At 40.8% G+C, this 27,404-nt stretch overlaps 2 long non-coding RNA genes across 2 annotated transcripts in view; one reads left to right on the top strand and one right to left on the bottom strand.

Annotated features, from left to right (window-relative positions):
- LOC106730715 overlaps positions 1–10,290 on the bottom strand; it is a 57,161-nt gene extending 46,871 nt beyond the window's left edge. The window contains exon 1 of the long non-coding RNA XR_001367177.2: positions 10,079–10,290. This is a non-coding gene — a long non-coding RNA (uncharacterized LOC106730715). The remainder of the gene's footprint in view (positions 1–10,078) is intronic.
- Positions 1,576–26,208, top strand: LOC116656774. The gene is made up of 3 exons (XR_004311713.1): positions 1,576–1,865; positions 10,302–10,308; positions 26,198–26,208. It is a non-coding gene; the product is annotated as an uncharacterized LOC116656774 (long non-coding RNA).
- The last annotated feature ends 1,196 nt before the right edge of the window (positions 26,209–27,404 follow it).

Genomic DNA, 27,404 nt, shown 5'->3' with positions numbered 1-27,404 from the left:
AGGAGCAGAGATAGAGTTTACCACGTGCCCTGTCGTGTGGTTTCCTAACAGGCTAAACGTGACACATCCTGAGGGACTGCACCCTCTTCCTTCCTGTTTCTGTCACTCAGAACTCATAACTACGTTTCACTTCCTACCAACTGAAGGCTTTTGCTAGGTTTCTATTTATTCTTATTAAGTGAAAGGGCCGTTTTTTCCTTTTTTGTTGTTGTTGGAGGGGGCAGGTAATTAGGTTTGTTTGTTTTTTGCTCGTTTGTTTGTTTATTTGTTGGAGGTACTGAGGATTGAACCAAGACCTTGTGCATGCTAAGAATGTACTCTACCATGGAGCTATACCCTTCCCAGCCCTTAAAATTTTTTTTTATTTTTTGGGGGGAAGGTAATTAGGTTTTCTAAAATTTATTGTTTATTTATTTATTTTAATGGAGGTACTGGGAATTGAACTCAGGACCTTGTGCATGCTAAGCATGCACTCTACCATTGAGCTATACCCTCCCCCCTTTGTTCTTTTCCCTAGCAATATTCCTGCCCTGCACCCATATAATCCCCAGTGGAACTATTCTCTTGCCTTGATTGTCTCCAGGAGGCAAGACAGGTCCTCAGAGGGACCTTCTCTTCCTCTGTAATATCTCTGATCAGACCGACTGAGATGACAACTGAAAGTGCCACCGTTAAAAGTCACCACGAAGTTCTTACGGAACCCCCACTTTAGTCTTTTTATTGTTTTGGTTTATATGCCATAAAAAAGAGTAAGCAAGTAATTGCCATATATGTCTTCCCTTCATTTCTGGGATTATGTTTCTGCAGCATACCTACAGATAAAAGGCACTTCCCAAGACGTCTTAATATTGTCTGGTTTGTGTGGGGTGAGTATATTTGGCTTTTGTTTATAGGTAGTTGTGGATATATCTAAAGAGCCACTGTTTTCTAAGAAGTCTTACTATTCTTGTTTTCAACTAACAGAAATTGGAAAATAAAGACTGTGGGAGTGTAAAACAAATGCCTGCAATGTTTGTCGTTTTTTAAACCCTGTTTCTGTGGCTCTTGACTTTTTCTAAGATGACTTCACCTACAAGCTAAGGCCAAGCCAGAGCCCTTGTGAACAGAGACAAAGGGCACAATAGCCCATAATAAATGCAATCTGGGCTCTCTGTAGCATATTGTATGTATAAAAAGTAAAAGGCTGATTTCAAATACAAAGGAAATTAGTAAGGCCTCTTGTCACTAAGAATTAAGGGAAGACGATTGGAAAGCAGAATCATTCAGTGCAGCTGGACCTACATCCTCCCTCAGATTGGCACTGACACCATATGGTTAGGAAGTCTGGCTCTTACCCAAGGGGCTTGTACTCAGTTCTCCCTTTGGGCAAGAGTTGGGAGGAGGCAGAGAATAGCAGTTAAGACACTGCTTGGGTTCAAGTCCTGCCTCTATCACTTATTTGCTATGCTTTCTTAATAACCTGAGCACAGAATAACAGTACTTGCCTCATAGGGTTGTCTTAAGATTTAAATGAGATAATGCATGTAAAGCATACGGCTTAGCTGGCACATAGTAATCAATGTGTGAGATACGATGATGATGGTGATAATGATGATGATGATGGGGTCCAGGGAGACCCCAGGCTGAATGCACCTGGAATGACTCAGTTGGTTACTGAAGTAAGGAGTCTGAAATATGAACCAGGCGGCAAGCTCCAAAAGGTGGTTAGAGAATTGTCGTGGTAAATTGGCAGGGTTGCTAAAGGATACGGGGTGATGCCTTTAACACCAAAAGGGGTAAGGGTGCCCTTTTATCTCCTATGGAACAAAGTGCGTCACCTGGTCTAGCTCTGACTATGCAAGGGGACGGATCTCAGCAGAGAAGACGTTGAACCGAACTAGCATGGTTAGGGTCAAGTGAGGCAAATGCTTTTCTGTTTGTTTGCCTGGTTTGGCATATTCCTGAAGAGGAATTTTATGGCTTTCACTCTTCTAATACCTGACTTCTATCTAATGGAAGGAAAAAGAGTGCTTTCATAATCCTCTCTAAAGTCATCCATGTACGTAAGCAAACAAGGAGACCCCGTGTAGGATGGTAGGAAAGACAGATCTCATCCTACCAAAGCACAAAGGAAATAAATTCCCTTCTAAACATGTTGCAGTTATACAAGCCATAAAATGTATTTCCATAAAATGAGCCATCATTTTGAAAATAGCACTACATATAGTTTGTATAATTACCAAACAGGCAACTGAAAAATGTAACGTTGACAAGATTCAAGAAATAGTTGTTTAGTACCTATTTTGTGCATTATTAAACAATGGCAGAATCATGCTATTCTGGTGCTTTATGCATCGATTCACATCGCCTCGTCAATATCTAATTTCTTCAACCTTCATAAAAAATAATAATCCAGAATCTCCTACTGGGAATACAGTAGCATCTATTCATAAATTCATAGCATTTTAAAGCTGGAAGGAGTCTCACAAGAGAACAAAAATCAGTGTCTTGGGCTTTTTTCATAATGCTAGTTAATGCCCCAAGGAGCTTTTGAAATTTTAAAATATTATTTTAAAAACATCTTACAAGAGAAATTATTTAGTCAAATATATCAACGGGCTTGCTGGATCCCCACCTATTATAAGAATTCATTCATCCTAGCAATGTCAATTTTAGGAAGCACAGAATAGAAATTCAGATAACATAATTGACTGATTCAAGGTGAATGGGTCATTCATTAGAGCGAGATGACAATCAGGAGGGCATCAAAAGAAAGAAGGGTTAGCATTCGACCTGGTTGATTATTTCTGTTCCCAGCTGAAAAATATTTCCTGAATTCTGCCCAGCTCCTCTTGAAGTAGACAAATGTTAAAATAGAAAGAAGTGGTCATGTGCTTTTGTTCAGTATGGGCTCATGGGGGAAGTCCTATAATATTTTCAGCTGGTTGCTATGGAGCCAGCCAGCAGTGAGCTCAGCTAATAAATTTGGGCTGACATTGTTGTGGGATGGTACGACAGTGGCAATTAATAGACAACTAAACATTGGAATTGTGCAGCAGAGGAAAAGTAAGGCAGGGGGATAACAGCAGAGTTCACCACAGAGAAAATCACAAAGTGCACACAAGAAGGGTATGGATTGCAAACTTCACAAGGTATTTACAAATCCCTGTGAACAAGATATACATGTGACTTTCCCCCGAGCCCTACCACTAGTAGATGTTCCAGGGAGAACAATTTACCTGCACCTTGTAGCCAGAGCACGAGGGCAAACTGGTTAAACTATTTTGGGAATTTAGCTGAGGTCTGAAGTAACTTTGAAAAACCACATTCCAGGCTGGTTGGATTTCTTGGATTTTCAGGTCTCTGCTGTGGAACTTCTGAAAACCATCAGAAGTTCAATTGGAAAGAATTAAAGAACTAGTTGCCTTCATTTTGTTTAATCGGGCAGTGAGGTCATGATGACAGTCATCATGAGCTATTCTTTTTCTATGGCTCTGGACAGAATTTTTTTTTTTTTTTTCCTATTCAGCGCTTCCTGCTTGGTGTTTGTTTAAGCTGGGAGGAAAGTCATCATTCAAACTCTGCAACAACAGATTGCAAGCTAAGGCTTTTCTACACTTTGTTTAATTTTCCTGAAATGTCCTTTTTTTCCAGAAATGACTTATTGGTGACCCGGCATGCTTTACTTCTTACTCAACACTCCCCTGGGGATGTAGCTAAAACACTACTTAGCTGTAATTCTCCTGGGTGGGGAAGTGGTGGGTGGTGGCAATGAAACCAAAGCCCAGATCTGAGCAACTCTGGGCTATTGACTTTATGCTAGTCTTTTATGAAGGGATCCCTCAAAACACCACGCCACTCAGCAAACAGTGTGCATTTCATCTAAGCCTGGCTGGCTTTGCGCTTGCCTTTCTTCAGGCTAGAATGATCCTAACCAGCAATGTCTTTGTGTCATGATGCAGAAAGTTGGCAAGTACACATGAGGATAATGCTGAAGTATAACTTCTGAGTGGGGGAGGGAGTCAGAGAGAGAAATAAGCTCTTCACAATGGCTAGTGGTTCTCTTTCCTGATGTTTGTTCCAACAGAAGTCAATCATTGTGCATTGTCTTTTGGGGAGTGAATACAACATATTATTTTTGGGTAAAAATTGAGATTTCTTTGGGTAATGAAGTATATGTAAAATAGAAGTTCTCTGTACTTGATTTCTTTGCTTTTATTTTAGTGCCTCCTAAAAGCATTTTTCTATGAGAAGGAAAATAACATAATAGGTCTCTAAAGATGAAACTCTTTAAAGGATAGAAATATTAGATATCAAGCCCACTAGAACTAGTACGATATGCTACCAAAAATTTTAAAGGTTCTTGTATGTAGTGAACTTTGTTGATTGCCTACTCAGCAAAACAACTTTCCCTTCTTCTCAAAAGAACCTCAATTTTTCTTTCCTCTCAAATATGCCTGGAGGAGGTTGATTCCCAGCTGCAGAGCGAAGTCCGACAATGACCACCCTCTGTCAGTCACCCACTCAGGAATGGGCATGTGATTCAGTTCTGGCCAGTAAGATGGAAACAGAAGTTTGTTGGAGGATTCTGGGAAGTTATCCCTTGCTGGTCAGAGAACCACAGGAATGCCTTCTTTTTCTCCTTGGATGGAAATAAAGAAGAACATAGTCCCAGTTGCTCATATAGTCATCCTAAATCCACAAGAAGAACAAAATTGAGGTTAAAGCTGTGGATGGTCCTTATGACATGACTGAACCAGTAGATTAATCAATATACTTCTTTGTTGTTTAAGCCGTTCAAGTCACACTCATGCTACTGCAGCTGAAGTCATCCTTTTAACGTAGATCTGCCAAGCTTCATCCTGTACATCTTAGTTTTTGCTCTTGCCTCTTCTTTCCCTCTGTCTTTTTCAAAAATAAACTGCAACCTTTGTTCTGCCTTGCACAATCCTACTCTGACACTCCCCTTTTTGCCCTCTTTGCCTCTTCTCTCTCTTCCTCTCCATTTCCCTCTTCTCCCTACCAGTGGTACCCAGAGGTATATCTTCATCTCATTAGTCACAGCTGGGATCAGAGTAGGACTACCACTAGGTCAAACTCTGGACCACGGGAGCTCTGCTCCCTTTTCCTCCTTGTGCTTTGGCTGTCAACTCCCCTCACCTCTCAGTAGTTTCCTCCAGCCTCCACTACACATAGCAACATGTCTGTGCATTCCGAGCCAACCACCCCCAAACTGTATTTTCATTGAAATATCTTTTGAAGATAATGCCTTAATTCAGTGGCTTTCAAATCTTATTTTGACTGCAACCCACGTTAAGTATCAACACTCTGTAAGCACATAATACACACAGAAAACACAAATAAAAGTTTCACAAAACATGCTTACTTTTCCTATCTGTAATACATTCTGACATTTTCTAGTCTGTTTTGTTTCACTTTTTAAAAAATTGCTTGTCTGTACTCACTAAATTGATTTCATGAGTGGGTTGTGACCACCCACATTGCCTTAACCTGCAGCAGAAATTGATGGGCATTATGACCAACTCACAAGGAAGGTTTTGAGGGTAGTTAAGGTCTTACTGAAACTTGAATAAAACGGCAGCACAAACTGGAAGGGATACAGTTTGTGTGAGTATCTGTAATATTTTTTTTTCCTAAAAAAGCAAAGAGTGAGTGAGACAGTGTACAAATGCTGACAACTGATGTGATCCTAGTAATTGGGGGAGCTCTTTCTGAAATAAATATATTTAACAAACACCATCACAGTTATTTCTGAAATGTAGAGGTGTTTTCTTCAAAAGCTGTTGGCATTCCAGAGTCAATGTATTGATTGCATTTTTATGTTTAACATTTTAGGACCTATTAAATACATCTGTTTGATCATTCATTTGGTGGCTTTTCTACCTCTTTAAGAGCTTGGAATTTGATAATGGCAGATTATCTGTAAGCACCATTTTTATACTATTGGTTTGTGGCCAAGATGTGCTGTCTTTCCTGCTGATAACTAGGCGTTATCAGCTATAACCACTCTTAGAGCCTGTGCCATCCAAACCCCGCATGTATAGAGACTATAGAATGCTTGAGGATCACGTTGCATCCAGGAAAGCCCTGTTTATAAGTTGTGAAGTACCATGTAAATATAAGATGAGATTGTGAAATTTTAAAAGTAAAAAACTCTTTGCTTAAGAAATCACTCAAGAGTTTTGACATTTCTATTAATGATATTGAGTCCTATAAAATTTTTTCCATAACTCTAATTAAACACGCAGACACACACGCAGACACACACTTGCTAGTCAAGCCTATATTCAACACAATGCAAGCTGGTTAATGACGCACAAGCCTTAAGCTCTCCTTTCTAGAGCACATTAGGAGCTAGGTATTCTTCTCTATATAGTCATGTTTGTAATGTGACACAGCCAGAACTGCTAACTGATGTAACATAGCCTTAGTAGTTAAGACAAGGTTTTGGAGACAGAAAGGCTCCAAATGCATGCTTACTTCTTACTAACTCTGTGCACTTGGGTGAGTTACTTAACCTCCTAAGGTCTGGTGTTTCTCATCTGTAAACTGGGGATAATATAACTCGCTTCACAAGGATGTTATAAGATTGAGTTTATCTCTACCCATTAAATTAATTTCATGATTCACTAATGGATGGTGACCACCAAAAATACAGCCATAGTATAAACTCTGTTATTAAGAATCATGGACACAGACAAATTTGTAGTATGCAGGGGTGTGTGTGTGTGTGTGTGTGTGTGTGTGTAAAGCACTAAGCACAGTGATATACCTAGCAAAAGTTCAAGAAATGGTATTATTAACAATAATAGCTAATAACCATGAAGTGTTTGTTTCATAGCTCCTTCACTGGGAGAAACGCAGACACCTAGGGTATGGTACTTCTTGCTCTCTCTTTAGTGTTGGGGATTCTCACCACTGCTCCCCGATCGTCCATGGCTAGTCCTAAGGATGTATGTCGTGGCCATGATGCTTAAATTGTGGACGAATACAGCAATACAAATTTCTAACTCTCTGAGCTGTGGGTGTGTGTGTGTGTCAAGAGGGACGGGGTGCTGTTCTCAATCTTCTTGCTAAGGGAACTTCCTTAAAAATAAATATACTGGAAAGTGATGACAGGAAACTTCACAAAATCAAAAAGAGGATGTCAGGAAGTACAGGATGTGTGGTTGTTTTCATTTCCTTCAGTGTTTTTCTTATTAATTATATATATTTATAACTTTAAAAAGCCAAACCATTCACTAATCCTTCTCCTTAAGACCCAGTTTATAAAAGAGCTGTGATAAATAAGAACTAGTTTAAAGCTTTCTGTGTTATAAACCACTTTTAAGTCTCTGATCCTATGTTTCTGGACATCAGAATAGGGACTTGTTACTGATTCTCATTCATTTATAAAATGGTTGCATTCTCAGGCAGCTCGTGCCAGTGTGGAAAGGGTATAAAACCAAAGTACCAAAAGGTAGAAACTGATAAGGAAAGTTTTTTTTAAGATTCTGATCATTAATTCTTTCCCAGAAGACAGCTTTCAAACACAGGGGCCTGCACAAACCAGCAAACGCTCAAAACTGAAAACCCCCTTCTCCCCATAAGACCAGGCTACGGGAGCTTCAGCGCTCTCAGTGCCTGAACAGCCACATGGAAGATGAGCCTCCCGCGCTTTTCCATGTGGGGAGAGAATCGAGCGTGTCGCCTGAAGGTCTTGCTCCCTGGAATGGGGAATCTGCGTCCTGTGGCCGCCACCAAGCAGCATGTTTCCTCCCAGACACCGAAACAAAATTTATCCACAAACGAATTTCTAAAGTTCCTATTTGGCTGGAAGCCAAAGTGAACAACAACAAAAAAAAACTTGTTTTGCAGCCTCGCTTTGCTGAACAGATTAGATATGAAGGCTGTGGGTGAGCTTGTCTTACGACTGTGCTTGACTTACTAACACCTTGGGATTTGAAGCATAAAATTCAGTCCATCTTTTAAAAAATTATGATCGAAGTCAAATAGTTCAAAGTCATGACTGAGCCCCATCTGGAGAGTTCAGTTCTGAGAGGCTGGAAGTCTCTTGGTAGTAAAAGCAGCCTCTCCTTTACTTCTTGGTAAACTTTCCTATGAAAGTACACAGCCAACATTTGTTTTCAACTGCCCAGCATCCCTCCCTCTGGGAAAACCACGCCCCCTTCCACACAGTTTTAGCGGGGCTGCCGATCACTGTACCCCATTTGCACGTAAGGCACAGGTCTGGCCAATCTTAACGTTTTCTTTTCCTGTAATTAAGATATGATGCTGAGGTAGACGTGCTTTCTTTCTCCTGGGAGGCCAGATTAGGCCAGTGATCCTACAGCTACCAGCTGCCATTCTCACCACGCACAGAGGAGGTGGAGGACGCCCAGCTGAGGAGGGAGAGTGTGACAGAGACAGAGGAGCCAGAGGAGGAGGGGAAGGAGAGAGAGAATAGGAAGATGGGAGAGGGGAAAGAAGAGGAAGAGGAGAAGGTGGAGAAAGAAGAAAAGAAATTTAACCTAACCTCAGGGAGCTACAATTGAAGCCAGCTGATTCCTGAACTTCCTAGACACTTGAGTCAACAGATTTCTTCTCTGTTCAAGCCAGTTTAAATGTGGGATTTGCAACTGAAAGGGTTCTACCTAATCCTGTAGCTGACACCCAGTCATTCATTCATTCAACAAACATTTATTGCGTTCCTCCTATATGCCAGGCACGAGATGGGTCTGGGGTAGGGGTACATGGTCCTTGCCTTCACAGAGCTTATACCCTGGCTGGGGAAATAAAACACCACACACACACACACACACATATTCCATTTGAATGTCTATATTCAATTTTTCATCTTGTGGAAGAAAAGAATAGGGTACCGAGAAACAGCACTAGAGGAGAATGAGTCAGACGTCTACAGTGTCGTTAGAACAACACTTAACAGAAGACGGCGTGCATGAATGGCAGTTTGGGGGTGCAGATGAGGCAGCTTGGTGGAAAGAGAGAAAACCTCACTCCTAGTCAGCAGACTAGGAGCCTCATCCCAGCTCTGTCAAAACTGCAAGAGCTTTTGTCATCAGCAAAGAGGTGATAACTGTCTATTCTCAAGAGTTGTAATGAAAATCCATTGAGAAAATATGGCGGATGTACATTTGAAAAGAAGAGTGTGGTATCAAATCCAGTGTGCACAGGACAGGAAAAGTAACAGGGCAACCTGGGTTACCTATTAGGAAGCCTGGATGCTGTCCCGGCAGGGAGACGTCCAAGGGGCCAACGTAAGAAAAACATGGGAAGGTTAATGGCCCACCGATGGTCCCGAACAGCAGTGTTTGCATATACAAAGGACAGCAACACCATCTTTATTCATGTATTTATTTTATCCTTTGCTGTGTTGATGCATACGTTTTAGTTAACAATGTCCAACATTCGTTGTTCAGCAATATTCTGTGGAAACAGCTCTGGATAATGTTTAACATTACAACTTTTTTTGAAACCACTTAAGGAATTTTTATTCTTCATTTCCCAGGTGGTTTTTGTGCTTTCCTTATAAAACATTCTGGGACTTTTTTTTTTAAAGAAATGCCAAAAACAAAACAACAAAGGAGTCTCCATGATTTCTTTCACTTTTGAGTTGGCTTTTAAAAATCCAATTATAAAAACAATACACCAGTTCTGTGAAAAAGTCAAGAAGTACTGAAGAGCATGAAGTGAGAAGTCCCCTGCACACCCCCCATTCTCCTTGGCCAGAGGGAACTGATGTTAACAGTTTACTCTGGCTCCTTTCACAACTTTCTGTATCCGCATAGTCAGCTGACTCGTCAGTCAACAAAAGGAATGTCACTTCTACAAGTGCGAGGACAACAGGCGTGTGCACAGTCATGGGTCTCATGGACTCCTGGTCCCTAGGTATACAGTCCTCTTCTACATTAAGTACAACTGGGTGTGAGAGCACATTGGTAATCAGGCAAAATATTCCACTGTACTCATTTGAGTGACTTTTGGAAAGCCCCTCCTCTGTGGTTCAAAACAAGCATCCCAGGATCATGTCAGCCAGAAAGACGGGGTAGAGGTGTGAATTTGTGTCTGGACTACTTACTGTTCTTTGTCTTGGGTCCCTGTCCTCTGTCGCTCTGGTGCTGTGGTAGGGGCAGGCTCAGCGGTCCTCTCCACTGACCACAGGCAGGCAGTGTCTCCATCAACAGCAGTGTTCCATCAGGGTTCTCTGCCTTCGGTTTTGCAGCCTCAGCCTGAACCTAGGAAGGGCCCTGCCTTCATCCCCTCCCTGTCTGGAAGATCCCACAACACTGGCCTCTTTTAAGGGAAGATGTTAGTATGTTAATCTTTTGTGTTTTAGTTCCTTACAGTTCCTCTTTCTATAAAAGGGAAGACCAAGAGGCATTAAACAGCATGACTCGCTGGGAAAACAAGTATTGCGAGCAGGCAGCAGGGTTCAGTGAAGGATGGGACGCCCAGAAGAGCCTGGCAGGTGGGGGCGGATGAGGACCTGATTAGAAATGTCTGCAGTGTATTCTAATGCATTTGCATTTATATAGGTACTGAGCGGAGGGGATCATTGAAGGCTGGAAACAGAGCAGTGGCAGAAATCAGATGTTCCTTTGAAAAAGGAACTCTGGTGCCAGCAGGGTCAGTGGGTTGGAGCGGAACAAAGCGGAAGGCAGCGACACCAGTCAAGAGACTGTGACAGTAGTCAAGAAAGAGGTGTTGTAGGCCCGGCATCTTAATCTCCTCTCGTCTCTGAGGGAGTTTCCATTCCGTTCGCCAAGGATGTGTCTCATAGGCCAATCTCCCCTACCATCAAAAACCAAAAAGCTGAAGGCATGCATTTCTAGCCTTCCTTGCAGCTGGAGGTAGGACTTGGGCAACAATTCATTCTGGCAGTGCTGGTTTAAGGGCCAGCAGCGATGGTGGCCAAAGGTAAGGGCCCTGGTGGAGGGAACAGTGTCTTTGCTACAAGGGGTCAATATGATGATAATTAGATGTGACTCTGGCTGCGTGAACTCCCTTTGTTCCTGCTCATTTTCCAAGATCGAGTTTTCAGATCTCTGAGCAATTTTCATTCAATTTTTAAAATAATCCTCTGAAGAGGTTAAGGCAGATGTTATTATTCTTATTAAGGTGAGGAAAATGAAACTCTGAAAAGACAGATGATTTGCTTAAGATCAAAAGCTAGTAAGTGGCACACCCATCTTTGGATGTAAGTCTTTTATGACGGGGCTCAGTGCTCTCTCCCCTACCCCCTTTCTTATCAAACTCGGCAGCTCAGAATCCCTGGCATATGTGACAAACAGAAGGGAAGTGCTAGAAACTCTGGCTTACTCATAGCACAGACTTCTAGAGTTTTATAAAGGTCTCATTAAAAGTTAAGTTACTTAAGACCATATAAAATGGGGTAAAATGCAAAACTGAGGTACAACTAGCAAATTCAAATATATTTTACCTTTGTAGGAGGTAAGCATCTAGGTTCCCCAGGGGTACAAAGCAGTCATCTCTGTGGTAGACGTGTATGAGAAGTCCTGAAATGAAGCACCAATCCCTAGGCTAGTGTTGCCATTAGCTAAGTGACCCCATTTAACTTAGTAAACACCATACTTAACCCGCATATCTGCTCTATGTGTACATGTATAATCACTTCATTCACATGTCTTCTTAAAACACGGAAGTCCAGAGCATCTTAATAAATGTGTCATATAATTTATTTGACTAAAGGTTGGTAAAGATGCAAATGCTACTAAAAATACATGAAACACTCTGGTAAATACCCTACTGAAAAAGAGATAAAATGTCTTTTCCATATCTGCATGCTATGCTGAAATGACTATTTGTCATCTGGAGATAATTATGTCCAATGATTTCATAGTGAGGACACAAACTCATGTGTCAATGAAAGGGTAAGGTGGATATGAATCATAATCATTCTAAATTATAGTTATTAAAATTCTATAAATATTCAAAATATTTCAGTTTTATAGCTTGAGCAATGAGTCCAGTCTAAGCAGCACTGACCAGACAGTATTATTGTCAGATGTTCTAAATATACCAGGTTACAGCTGACCGCAAAATGCTTCTGCAGCTCACTGTTACATATGCCCATTTATTCATCGTGCTGCTTCTTTCAGGCACTGCTAGGACTTGAGGCGAGATAAAGACCACAGTGACACCTAAATGAGGAATTATACTATGATGCCATATATAGTAATGGAAGTACATGCAGTGTAAGAATCAAAAAATAAACTCTGCCTATCAGCTTCACTGAAGGGTTATTATCACAGGCAGAACTGGGTCTTCAAGGACGACTATGAGGACGACAGTCAGACAGCAGGCTCAGAAGTAGGAAAGGTGAGCAGAGGATAGTATTTTAGACAAAAGGAGCAGCATAAAATAATGCAAGGGCATGGAGGCATAAAATAAGGAGTTCAAAGAACTGCAAGGATTTTTCTGTTTCTAGAATCTAACATTGGAAAGCTCTGGTGGGGTAAAATTTAGGCAAACAGAGGACAGATCATATGACGTATCTTAAATAATCATACTATATGGGTAAAATATGTATTTATTTAATGGACATGAGGAGGATAGTCAGAGTTACAGGTAAGAGCATAGTGAGAGAATATTTACTCTGGAAAAGTGACTTTGAAGGTATTGTGGAGAATAGCCTGGAAAGCAAAGAGATAAATGCAGAGAGACCAGGTGAAAAGTTACAAAGACACATGCAAGTAGAGATGAAGAAATGAGATAGTACGTGCAAAATTTCTGGGTAACATCAACAGAAATGGATAATCAACAGGATGTGAAAGGGAAAAGGAATGGTGAGGACTTAGACGAATGGGTGATTATCCAGCCAAAAAACAAAATAGGAAATGCACAGAAATAACAGATTTGGCAGAAATAAAAAATAAGCTCAGTTTTGGCAAGAGTGTTGGAGTCGCCTGTGAATACACAGGTAGAACCACGGGACAGGCAGTGGTGCACACGGAAGAGGTCAGGGATGGCGATACCACTTAAGTCCCTGATCGCACAGGTAGTAGAGACAAGTATGGGCATGGATGATATTGCCCACAAGGAAAAGGATGCGCAGAGAAAACACCGAGTGTGTGCATGAGGCGTCGTTATTAGTTGGCACATCTTTGTCCGTAATCATTGCCGGGGTGCTTTTCCTTCGTGTCTAGGAGTGAGCATCACGGCGTGGTAGAACGCGTGCCCGGTGGGGGAGCAGGAAACCTGGCTCCCAGTCCCGGCTCTCTCAGGAAGCCATTGCGTGATGTTGGGAAAGCACTCAACCGTTCCATCCCTTGGTTTCTTTATCTATGAGAGGAGGAGGTGGGATAGGTGAGCTCCAGCCCTCTGCAGTTCTTTAATCCGTTCCCCAGATCCTGTGATTTCCCCCAATGGGCTCTGATGAAACTGCTGATGAAAGCTGAAATAACTGGAAAATAGACATTGAGGGAGAAATGTGGCCTAGGAAGAGCCACAAGCTTTGCAATTTTCCCCCGAATAATGGAAAACTTCGAAAAAACATTTTTCCTGTAATTTGGGGACAGCTATTGTAGACCATTATGAAAATGTAGGGCTTTTTATTGAAAGGGAATGATACTTGGTCAAGGTATTTGAGTTTTGATTGAATAACCTTTTGGGTCCAAGTTTTTAGGAAAATGGCTATATAGGACTGTTTCATTTAAAAGCCACCTACTTAGAGTTCCATTGCATTAAGGAGTACGTAATAGGTCTGATAATATTGGTCCCTTCTGGACAATTATGACTGCCTACAATTAATACAGGACTAGAAGACATTTACTGTCATTATATGGCATTAAAGTTGTAAGATCTTATGCTGGCAGGCAGCTCAGATGATTGTGCAGAAGGAACTCACTGGGCTCAGAGGTGCTGAGCTGGCACCCAAAATTAAATACAGGGAAACTTCCCTTTTGTGTTCCCCAAAATGTAGGGCACAGTGGATGATAACCACCAAAGAGATTGTAGTTCAACTAACAAATCAAACATCTGTCCAGATACTTCATTTGCTGTGTTATCGCATATGGGTAAAACAGTCTTTATAAAATTATTTTGTACTTTTGATTGAGCTATAGTCTGGCAGTACCTTTATACCAAGTCTCTGAATTATAAGTATGCTCTGAAGGTCAGAGGATTATCTCATTGTGAGGAGTCCTGAGCACCTTATGACTTACAGCAATCGTGACACCAAAAACCTCAGTACACAGAGCTTTGCCTTGTAAAAGGAAATCTGAGCCAAAAGAGAATTTAGTTAATTTAATCAGAGTTGTGGAAATGTTTAAAAATCAAAGAAAAGAAAAGGGTAAAAAGTTAATGAGCAAAATTTTATATATATATATATATATATATATATATATAAACAGACAGCAACCAATGGAAAAATGGAAGAGAATACAACCTCCAAAAGATATGATATCTAGGAATAAACCTAATAAGAAATGTGCAAGACCTATATGAAGAAAACTCTAAGACACCACAGCATGATGGGAAAGACGTCTTTGGACAAATGAAAGACTTCCTTTTGGAAAGAGATCCAAGATACATTAGTAAGCAAAATAAACAAGGAGCAGAACAGTATGTGAAGTAGCTTACTTTCCATAGAAAAAAGAAAAATAAGAATGTACATTTTTATTTACTTGTGTATAAAGAAACTCCAAAAAGATTCATAAAAACTTAACCTATGAAGGGTGTGGAAAACAAGTAGATCAAAGACAACAGTGGAAGCGAACAGAGCACGTCCTCATTCAGTTTTACAGCCATCTAGGATGCCAGGCTATGTTTGTATGATAATTTGTTTCAATCAGACTTCTGTTGATATTTACGTTGTTTCCAGTCATTTGCTTTTACAATCGATTCTGCAATTAATTATGTAAATGATTACCTTTTCGAGAAATCAAATTTAAAACCATAAATAAAACTTCCCACTAAAAAAATCAAAACAGAAATAAAAGTCAAACACTTTCAAATGAAAGCTCTGACTTCTGGAACAGAAACAGTGAAGGTCAAAATGGCAGCGTTAGAAGTGGCCAAGTCCAGGATGAATAGCTAGGCGTCCCCAACCTCCTTTTCTTCTCCCCCTTCACGTCTGCATACCATGCATCCAAACCACCCCAGCTCTCTTGTTTATGAAGAAGCAGAGTCCCTATGTTATCCGTGCGCTGGAAAACCTGCTGTACAGATGAGAAACAAGCCAGATGATTTCATCCATGCAAGTCAGCACAGGGCTCAAAAGTCATTCTAGTTAATCAGCTGTCATTATTCTCACACTGTCTCTTGCTGTGATGGCTACTTCCCTAGACTGGAAAGTGGGCAAGGAAATTTATTAAAATACTGACGTGTTGTTCTCTCCTTGGTTTTCTGTTCTACGTTTGAAGCAGATAGCTCAGAGTTTGCTCCCTTGTCTCAGCGTTGGTAGCTGAAAGGAAAGCAGAAGCTTCACGAGAAAAGGGACCCCATTTATTTGCAAACACCTCAACTCACAGAAGAGATTATAACATGTCCTGAATGGAAGAAAGAGAAAGCAAAGTGCCTTTGAAAGAGGTGAGAGGAGAAAAGGGTGAACTTTTCCACCCAGGGCAGGGAGAGTTGTCTACAGGTTTTTAAAGTAGCCCCTGCTCCTGGCTCCCAGGCTTGGCCTCAGGAAGGATGGCTGCATGGTTTTTGAACCCTAGGCACCAGGGTCCCAGCCCTGGCCATTTCCTATGCTCAGTGAAGGGCCCAGGAGTAGTCTGAAACTGAATTTCAAGGAACCTTTGGACAATAAATATATCAGCAGCAGCCAGGATGCCCTGGAGAGTAGTTTCCTCTTTGAATTGGTTAGAAATGCTTTAAGCTGCAAATAATGAAAAATCCACAATACAGTGGCTTAAACGAAGAGAGTATTTGTTTTTTCTCTCATGACAAGAAGCTCTGGAAGAAAGTGGATCCTGGAATTGGTTCAGTGGCTCAATGATGTTGGGGCCACCAAATCTGCAATTCTCTTGGCCTATTCTTCATGGTTGCAAGATGGCTGCTACAGTTCCAGATATCACATCCAGATTAACTCAGGAGAGGGAGAGGAAACGGGAGTCCTAGGATGCTGCAGCCATTTTTTCAGGAAAGGCAAAGCAGTGTCTTTTGCCCCCAGCACTGGCCAGTACTAGCACTTGACCACTTGTCCAGCCCTAGCAGCAAAAAAAGTGGCCAAAGCAGAAGGAGTCTGGGGAATGTCTCTTGGGTTAGCCAGAACCACACTGACTGCCACACCCTATTTTCTGGGTATTGCATATGCATCCTTGAGTCCTGTGTGATCAGCGGGAGAATGAAACCCCAATTATGACAGATTCAATTTTCCACCACCCAGTGGATTAGGATGAATTTTAAAGAAATCAATTAAGAAAAAAAAATAAACACTTTTGTTTTTAAACAACAACAGCAACAAGTAAGAGGTAAAACGTGATGTTTCTTACATGTCAAAGTTTGTGACTGTAAATTCATTACCTTTTACACTGGCACCAATAATCTCCTTTTTTGATGAGTCATCCTTAAACAAAGTAAAAGAAAAAAGAAACAGCGGTAGATGCTTCCTAGCAAGCAGTCACTAAATCTATTCACCATGGACTTGCAAACTCAGCTGTGGACATTTGAATACCGGCAATGAACATGAACTCAGTTTATGAGGCACGTTTGACCTTTAGGTCAACATTACTTAAACCTAGTCACAGAAACTCTAAAATTTGTGATGCAGGTGGCTGGATATGGATCTTACCAAATCTCTTATTTGGATAATGCCTATATTTTAAATGTCAGCTGTGAGTCTTTCTCTTTTAAATGCAGTCAGTTCCACCAAAACCCTAATCTTGTTTGGCAGGTGCCCCATATTTTTCTAAATTCTGTCCTGTTCTTGTTCTATGTCCTTTTAAGCTTGATTGTCACTTAGTTTTTAACAAATTTTTTATATTGAGGTAGAGTCAGTTTATAATATTGCATTAATTTCTGGTGTACAGCATAGTGATCTAGTTATATATATGTATATTCCTTTTCATATTTTTTTCATTATAGGCTATTACAAGGTATTGAATATAATTCCCTGTGATATACAGTAGGAACTTGTTTACCTATTTTATATGTAGTAGTTAGTATCTGCTAATCCCGAACTCCCAGTTTAACCCTCCACCCTCTCCTCTTTTCTCCATTTGTCTTCTAGATTTTCACTTTGTTTTTAACTGACATTAGACTAGTAAATTCTGTTGTCTCTTAACAACCCTGGTTCTGGATCCCTCTCTTCTTTCCCCTCTGCTCTGCTTGTTCTCTCTTCTAGTGCTATTCCGGGGAATGTGTGTGTCTCCTCATCGGCTGACTGTCTTCTCGCCCCAGAGGGAGGATAATGGCACTGCCTCAGGAATGGCTGCAGAACCTGGGGCCAGGCAAACAAACGGCTGCTTCTTACAGAGATAGAAATTAACTTCAGATCATTAAATGCAATTTGTCGGCTTATCGCTTGCAAACTTAGCATAAGAAGTCATTTCCCAACGGTACCACTTGCCAGCTGGAGCTTTTATGTGTGTGATCAGGATAGATGAAATTGATGGGGCCCCTTTGAAGTCTTCCCAAGGAATTGTCTCTACAAAGTGATGGTTTTCTCCATGTCATGATATTGTTAATATTCACAAGAAGTATTTATAAGGGGTTTGGAGTTTCTAAGATGAAAGAGATCACATAAATAGAATGAATCCCTTTGAGGAGACAGAATGTGAGTATGAGGACTATTACATACATCACCCAGGGCCTGTGGACTTATTCTCAATAACACGTAGCTAAAGACAGAGGCCAACACTTCTGAATGTGTGACAACAACTTCTCCCACGTGACACAACTTTCCATTTAAAATTTTTAGTTGTATCCAGCATTTTACTGACCAGGAACAAATGTAGTGGCATCATTCAAAAAGAATCATTGTATTTGCTTCTCTGACTTACAGTTAGTTTTGTAGTTAAAGCTAACTCTATGGGAAACATTTTCATATAACCCCTACTTAGGGCAATTCAGCAATAGCTTTTAAAATAATAAATACATTTGCACAGTTACAATAGCTAAAGATTGGAAACACCCCAAAGGTCATCAATAAAAAGAGGCTAGTTAAATAAATTATGGTACATTCATATGAACACTGTGTAGCTGTAAATAAATGAGGAAGTTCTCTATGTGCAGATGTGGGAAGAGTTCCAAGGTATGTTGTTAAGTAAAGGATAAAATGGCACACGTATTTCTGGTTCGGTTCCAGATCACCACAATAAAGTGAGTATTGCAATAAAGTGAGTCACACAATCTTTTGGTTTCCCAATGTATAGACAAGTTTTGTTTATGCTACACTGCAGTCTATTAAGTGTGCAGTAGCATCATATCTTAAAAAACAAGGTACATACTTTAATTTAAAAATACTTCATTGCTTCAAAAAAGCATAACAATTACAACAGTAAATGAAAGATCACTGATCACGGGTCACCATAACAAATATAATAATAATAAAAAAGTTTAAAATAGTGCAAGAATTGCCAAAATGGGACACAGAGACACAAAGAGAGCAAATGCTGGCGGAGAAATGGTACCGATAGACTTGATCGATGCAGGGTTGCCACAAACCCCCAATTAAAAAAAAACCCCACAGTGTCTGAGAAATGCAATAAAGCAAAAGGAAATAAAACGAGGCATGCCTGTATACAGTATGCCACATAGTGCAGTAGAAGAGAGGGGGTTTTTATATTTTATAAATTATAAAATTTTATATTTACAGCTGCTTGTGTTTGTGTAAAATAATTTTGGAAGCTTATATGTTAAAAAAATATAAAAAATAAAAGAGATTACCTATGGTGGTGTGAGGTTTGGGAATTGGACAGGTTAGAAGTGGGATATTTTACAGTTTTATGTATTATGTATGTAAAACCATAGGAATGTGTTACTCACTCGAAAAGTAAAATTAAGAGAGGAATAAGCAGCTGTTTGGATGCTCTTCTCCTGTCTCAGTGTATCTATAGTCTTTTAAAACAAACATTCTTTTAGTATAAGTAGTGTCATTACAATGACTTCACGAAAGCTTCCCTGGAGGGGGGATCTGATTTACAGTTCTCTGAGCTCCCGCAGCACTGTGAGGACAGATCGCATTCCGCCTTGTGTGAGCATCATTTATAGATGCCATTTTCAAGGCCGGTCTCTGTTTACCTCCTGCCATTCTCACCCTCACCTCTCCACGACCTTCATGCTGTTACTCTTCTCGCTTTCTTGAACAGGCTACATTCCCTCCCACAGAGAAGGCTCCCCTGATTCCCTTGACTCAGTCAGCTTGCCTCACTGTTCTTTTCTGTCTCTGTACATTCCTTTCACTTGTTCCTACATGTAATGTCGGTATTTCCTACCTGAGTTTAGACAAAAGGCCCATGCTGGACTGGGCTGTATTCATGTTGTTTACTTCTGTGTCCCTAGTGCTCAATATGGTTCCCAGTAACGGTGAGCACATGTTTGTTGATTGGAAGTGAAATGTTACTCCTCTCTTAGCAGAGAGTGCTTTCCTTACGGGTAAGATATGCCATGTTTCTGTAGCCCATATCATATAAAGGACAGCAGTGCATAATGGGTAAGAGACAGGGGCTCAAATAAGAGCATGGCCATTCCCCAACTCTGGGATCTTAAACTTTTAGCCTCTCTGGGCTTCAGAGTTCTCGTCTATATTAAGTTTTCCTTTCTTTCTTTTTTTTTTTTAATAACACTTTTTATTGATTTATAATCATTTTACAATGTTGTGTCAAATTCCAGTGTAGAGCACAATTTTTCAGTTATACATGAACATATATATTCATTGTCACATTTTTTTCTGTGAGCTACCATAAGATCTTGTATATATTTCCCTGTGCTATACAGTATAATCTTGTTTATGTATTCTATAATTTTGAAATCCCAGTCTATCTCTTCCCACCCACTGCCCCCCTGGCAACCACAAGTTTGTATTCTATGTCTGTGAGTCTATTTCTGTTTTGTATTTATGCTTTTTTTTTTTTTAGATTCCACATATGAGCGATCTCATTTTCATTCATTCTTTCATTCAATAAATATTTACTGATTGTCAACCATAGGCCAGGCACTGTTCTAGGAACTGTGAGACAATGGTATGCAAGACAAAAAAGTGCTCACTGTCTGTAACACACATTCTAATTGGGATAGGCAAGGGGTGGGTGGAGAGAGGCACAAAAAACACTTAAAGCAAATAAACAAAAATTCCAAGTCGTGGTAAAGGCTACCATAGAGTAGCTGAAGGTGGCTAATTCAGAGCGTCCAGGGAAGGCTTCTCTGAGGAGTTAATATCTGAACTGAGTTTTTGAGCAGATTCAATGAGATAGTGTCTGTCAATCCTTTAAAATAATGTCTGCCATATAATAAACTTCAATAAATGAAAACTATTAGTATTATTAAAAACTTGTCAAGAGAATGACCTAGAAGTATGTAAAAATATAAGCAGATTGTCTTTAGGATATAAAATGCTATCATCACAACATTCATATGTGGATTTATATGAATGAATCTAGTTTGTGTGTGTGTTGAGTCAGCAAGTTCTTTTATGAGTGAAGGACTCTCCTTTTTTGATTCTGAAGAGTGAATCCTCCACCTTGCCCCAGAGCAGTACAATTTATACCCTAGGAGTGGTTGAATTACCCACAGCACCTGACTAACAATGTTCTCAGGGAGAAATCACAGAAACAGATGTAACATTTGTTTTTACAAATAGATTTGATGTTCTCTAAGTTCCCATGAATCTATGAGTTTTTACATGTTTGTTATACTGAGTTGATGAAAAAAAAATGTGTATAGGTAGGTGAAGATCTGAGAGAGAGAAACTATGGGTGTCTCAATACAAACTCACCACCATCCTGATGTGATAGTCAAATCGTTGGACTGTACTGGCTGGTGTCATCATGGGGTAGGGTTGAAAAATTCCACTGTGTCAGGCACTGCTCATTTAATCCCCCCAAGAACTACCCTGGGGTGGGTTCTTGAAAGCTGACCCTTAGATGAGGGAAGTGGAAGAGGGGAAGCAACGGTACGATTTCTGGGTGAAGTTGACTTGGGCTGGAGGTCCCAGGGGAATTCAGGGGTATGATCTGTGTCTCCACTGGAGATAAGGAATGGGTGCGTACATGCGCAGAAACAATAAATATGACCCAGGGAATCTGGGTGGAGTGCTGACAGTATCCTCAATGTATTCATCTTCCTAATTTACATTAGAGGAAATTTGAAAGTTTATGCACTACCTGTCAAGGAGCAGAGCTTGCATACAAACTCAGACAGGTTTGATGCCACAATTCACATTCATTCTCCCCTAAGAAGCATGCCTCCCTTTCCTGACCATCCATCAGCCAAATATACAGAAACATACCCTCTATTTATATAGACATCCATACGCAGCTTCCTGAGGTAGACAGTTATCAGGAATTACCATGAAACGTTATATTTGGGAATCCCTAGAACAGCACTGTCTAGCGGAAATAGAATATGAGCCACACACACAGTTTAAAATTTGCCAGTGGTCACAACAAAAAAGAAACACATGAAATGACATTTAATAATCAACTTTGCTGTACACCTGAAACTAACATCATGAATCAGCTACACTTCAATAGGAAAATAAGAATTTTAAAAAATCTCCGCTGGCTAAAAAAAATAATCTACTTTATTTACCCCAGCATATTCAAAATATTGCTATTTCAATCTGTAATCAATATAGAAACTATAATGAGATACTTCACATTCTTTTTTTATAGAGTCTTTTTGTATATTTTACACTAAGTGCATCTCAAGTTGATTGTGAAATGTCTATCAGAAATATTTGATATGAATTTAGATTTCATAAAATTTACAGTTGAAAAAAAAGGAGATTCACTGGCCAAGTTGGTCCAAACATACTTAGAAGTTTCCATAACAGACTTGAGTATCATTTTTTAATTTAAATCAGTGAAGATCAATGTTAAAAATATTCAGTTCCTCAGCCACACTAGCCACATTTCAAATGCTCCATAGTTTCATGTGATTAGTGGTTACCATAGGACAGAAAACGTGTCCTATGAGAAGGGACAAGGTTGTGACTCTGTACACCATCAGCAACTGAAACAGTCTGTTTATCAGCAAACAAATATTGTGTCTATTGTGCTGTACATCGTAGATACAGTGATAAACAAAACAGCCATGGCCAGGAACAGTGAAGACACCAACTTTGCCATTGGAGTTGCTCAAAAGGAATGAGAATTAGCTGTGTCAATAGTTTGGGATTAGAGCCATTCAGGAAGGAGATGGTGATCTTTGTTTGACCTTTGCTAAACTACCTATGTGCAATACTTAATTTTCATCTCCAGAGGCTTGGTTACCTGCCTTTTGTAATCTGGTATGAAGCTCTGCAGCACACCCCAAAGTACTGGGAAGTGGCCATTTTGACCCCATAAGCTCACCTGTACATGCCAGCTAGTGCTGGAAGCACAGCCGGGCACAAACACATGAAAGCTCTAGGCAGACTTTGCCAAACCTTTAAAAGTATGTAGAGGTTTTTGCTTAAAGGAAATTTCCAAAAGGCATGTGCAAAAATGTTCATAGTAGCACTATTCCTAATTTCCAAAACTTGGACATTATCCAAACATACATCAACAGTAGAATGATTTAATAAATAGTGGGATTTTCTAGAATAGACATACAGCAAAATACCACATAGCAAAGAGAACGAACAACCTCCAGTTACATCCAGCAATACTGATGAATCTTACAAACATCCTGAGTGAAAGAAACCAGATAGAAAATAAGAACAAAATGTAGGATCCCATTTGTACCAAGTTCAAAATTAGGCAAAACTGATCTATGATTTTAGAAGTCAGGATAATCATAATTTTGCTGGAGGGTGGTGGGGGAAGAGTCTGATTACAAAGTGGCATGAAGAGGTCCCCTGGGATGCTGGCCAAGTTCTGTTTCTTCATTGTAAGCTGCTTATGAAGGGATGTTTATTTAATGAAAAGACTTATGATTTGTGTACTTTTCTGTGTATATGTGTTATACTTTAAACTACATGTAATTAATAAATAAATTATTGAAGACCAACAGAGATTTGCTGTCCATTCTGGAACTCTAAAGACAAGTTGGCCATGTCAAAGTTGGGAAAGTCAAAGTTATCATTCCATTCTGTGATTCTACTTTTTTAAAATCACAAACATCTTTCCTGGAGGCAAAGGAAAGCCAAGCTGACCACAGAGCCTGCAGAGTCCAGGAGATAATAGGTAACAAAAAAAGAGAACCTTGGTGCTGGTTGCGGTTCCTCAGCCTGGCATGTCCTTCCCTCGCTTCTACCTAATGAAAACCTAACCTCCGTCAAGTTCTATTTGTGACACTTCCTCCTTGATTGCCATAAACAAAAATGATCTCTGCTTCTTCTGAACTTGTAGGGCACTTGTCAGTACTAGTCATCACACACTGCCATGCGTTATAGCGAAGGTGGATCCCCCCGACCTGCATCTGTGCCTGTACACTCGGGCTAGCTGCTGTTTTTATGGATGCACCGGGGTTCATGATCCTATCTAAAGCCAAGCCCTTATTCTGGTTGGCATCTCCTCTGCCTACTCCAGGACTGGGCTCTTGAAACTTTCCTCCCTCGTTCCTACATCGTCAATCTTTTCCCTCTCTACTGAACCATGCCCATCAGCATAAAAACACGCTGTAATTTTTCCTATTAAACAAGCGTTAAAAAATTTAAAAACAGTAACAACAACAACAACAACCTCAAAGCTATGTCTCCCTCAAGATACTGCCCATTTCTTGGCTCCCCTTTATAACGAAACCCCTTGAATGAATTGTCTACACACTGTCTCCAATTCAATTCCTCCTTCCCTCATGCTTTGTTGAACCACTTCAATGATATTTTTGTCCCCAACTCTCCAAAGAAACAGGTCTTATCACAGTTTGTCAATGATCTGAAACTCTCCTAGACTGGTGACCTTATGGGAAATAACCTTCTAGTATTGAGCCTTTGTATTTTGTCTTTCTTTTTTAAATCACAGAAACTTAGCTTAGCTTAAGTAATAGAGCTAAGAACTTCCACATTTATGTGTTTGGTTTATACATCTCCTCTGGACTCCACCCTTGTATATCCAGCTGTCTACTCAGCAACCAGTTGAATGTAGAGTGAGCATCTCATACTTCATAAATCAAAATTAGGCTTAATTTCCATCCCTAGACACTCTCCCCCTCTTAGAAAGTAGCCTTCCATTCTCCTTGCTCAGATCCCAAACCATGCAGTCATCCCTGACACCTCTCCTTCCCTCATATCCACATCCAGCCACCAGGAAAGGCCATCATCATCTCTTGCCAGATGATTGCAACAGCTTCCTAACTCGTCTCATTGCTTCCTCCCTGGCCCTGACCCCTCTCAACACAGGAGCCAGAATAACCTTCAAAAAAAAATAGGTCAGTGTTAGTCACTCTTCTGCTTCTCATCTCCTTAGGAATCAGATCCAGAGTCCTAAGCTTGACCTGCAAAGCCAAATGATCTTGTTCTGTTTCCTGTCTGACCTTATCTCCCGCCACTGTCTTCCTCCCTTACTTGGGCCCCGCCCATTGGCCTCTGCTCTTCCTCAAACACCATGGCCACTTCAGCCTTCCCGACCATGATCTTGCTGCTTTTCCTGCCCAGAAGATTATTCCCCTCAATAATAACATGATTCACTCCCACACTTTCTCAGTTTCTCCTCAAATTTTCAATGCTTTCATTTGGCTTTTAAATTATTCATTTATTGATCTAAGAAATTTGTTCCATGCAATAGACACTATGCTGGGAACATAAAGATGAATATGACATGAGCTTTCTCCTTAAGTCACTGCTAAACCAGACTAGAGACTGGGATTTCCAAGAAGGTTTCCTAGAGGAGATAGCCCCTAAGATGAATCTTGCCCCCCAAAAATAAGAGTTAGTTGGTGGATCAGGCAAGTAAGTGCTTTCAGGGAGACAGTGTAGCAACTGTTAATGAGTCTGGGTTGGACACATGTGCATATATATTCAGAGACCATGGGATCAGCCCTACTTATCCCAGAGCCTGGTCATGGGCTACTGTGTGAGCACTGGAGATAACTCAGTTAACCACAGAGGATGGGAAAGAGAGAGGAGAATTCAAACAACTGGCCACTAGGATGGTGCAGGAGAGAAGCCAAGAGCAGTGACAAGACGTGGAGAATGCAGAGCACTGCCAAGGACGAGAGGGGACGTTCAGACAAGCAGTTAGAATGAGCAGCCCATTAGCGAGAAGGAGAGATGGCCCAGCATGTGGGCAGAATTCAAGAACAGGGATTCCTGCAGCAAGCAATGTTCAGAGATAGTAATAGTGATAAGAGTTTGTTATACTGGAGGCTCTCAGTGGATCCAGTCTCCTGGTATTCATGCCCTCCTCAGACTCATCCCTTGAGCAAACGCTGGTCCTGTGACTTGCTTTCACCAAATAGTTCTCAACCAGGGAAGATTTTGTTCCCCAGGGGACATCATGACAGTGCTTGGAGGCAATTTTGTTTGTCATAAGTTAAGGGAAGTGGAGGTGCATTGAGTGGGTAGAGGCCAGGGAGGTGTTAAACATCCAGCAATGCACAGTAGAGTCCTCCACGACAAAGAATTCTCTGGCCCCAAATGTCAATGGTGCTGAGGTGGAGAAACTAATAGAATACAACCTAAGCCTTAAGACTTTACTCTTGAAGGACCTAGACACTTTCACTCTTTCACTCTGGGAAGCAGGGTACCCAGCTTTCTTAAACAGGCAGCTCAGAGACTCTGTGGAGAGACCACATGAAAGGACACGTGGAGAGCTAGCAGGCCTAAGTATACACAGAGAAAAGGACCCAGCTGACAGCAAGAACCAAGGTCCCAGATACATGATCCCAGGCAAGCTCTTCCAGCTGGCTCCCCATCACCTTGAGGTATCTTTACTGAGATGCTGGACACAGGAGCCAAGATGATATCACGGATGTTTCAGCACCAGCAGACATCACAGGGAAGAGAGACAAATGGTCCCCCTCCAAGCCCTGCCCAAATTATGGAATCACGAGCACATAAATAAAATGTCGATTTAAGTCACTAAGTTTGGGGAGAGTTTGTTACATAGCAATAGATAGATGAAACGGCCAACATAATAGGCACTATTCTAAGCACATGTCTGATTACAACCCTATGAAGTGGGACTTGTTACTATCAATGCCACTTTCATGATGAGGAAACTTAAGCACCTAAAAACAAAGAAATTAAGTATCTACCCAAGGTTAACACAACCAGTGGGTAAGAGGGCTGGGCTTTGCACCCAGGCAGCCTGACTCCAGAGGCTGGATGTTAACCATCTTGTCACCTAGCCGGTCTGGTCATTGACTCATTCACTCATTCAACAAATACTTATGCAGAACCTACTTGTGCCAGACACTGCTCTATGCAGACAGGATACAATGGAGACCAAAACAGAAAAATTTCTGGTCTCATGGAATTTACTTCTAGTGAAATCCAAGGAGCCACAGTAGCATGCTGTCAGGTAGGAGGACATCAGTTTCTCTCCTGCCTGCCAGGCCTCTATTCTAGCATCCCCATTTCCACTGGAGAGTTGCCCCTCCTTTTGGATAAAGTCTGTTAGGACTATTACTCAAGGTGGCCAGCCCTCCCCTTACCAAGTCAGGCCAAATGTTTCTGTCCTGGGGTTTGAATCTTCAGAAAAGTAGAAAAAACATTGGAAATAGTTGGAACTCATTCATTCCAGGGGTTGCTTTGAAATAAAACTATTGAGAAGCTCTTGCTTGCTACCCAGACCCCCAAATCTGCCCTGCTTCCTACCTATTTATGAACTTTGTTCTACAGGCGCCTTGTGGTCCTGTGAGCCATCTGATATCTTTCTAATAAATCCCCACATTGAGTTAGGCAGAGGCTGGTTCTGACGCTTGTGATTAAAGGGCTCTAACTACAAGTCTGGAGTTCAGGAGAAGGTCTCTGGGCCCAGTGGGGAGACTCACAGGAATAAATAGTATTGGTGTCTCCCAATAATTAATTGCATCTCTGGTTTCTTGATAGAGGCAACTGATGCTTCTTCATTCTTACAAAGTGTCACGCAAAAATAGTTTAAAGCCTCCTTCTTCAAATCAGATTGCTGTACTAAGATCTTCCTGCATAGAAATTCTGAAGATACCATTGGACATAGTTTTTAAAGCAAAGACCAAGACACGGGACACCAGTTCATGAAACTGTGATAAAGACACTAGACTATTTAGAAGTCCAACTGGCAGGATTAAGCCTGAGCTCAGAACCAGACCAACAGCCCATGCCCAAGGAAAGGGAGATTCCAAGAACTTTCCCAGACTCCCTGAGTCAAATCTCTGGG

Source organism: Camelus ferus, chromosome 2 (assembly GCF_009834535.1).
Source record: "Camelus ferus isolate YT-003-E chromosome 2, BCGSAC_Cfer_1.0, whole genome shotgun sequence".
Lineage (NCBI taxonomy): Eukaryota > Metazoa > Chordata > Mammalia > Artiodactyla > Camelidae > Camelus > Camelus ferus.
Note: the sequence above shows the minus strand (reverse complement) of the source record. Positions and strands in the feature narration are given on the sequence as shown.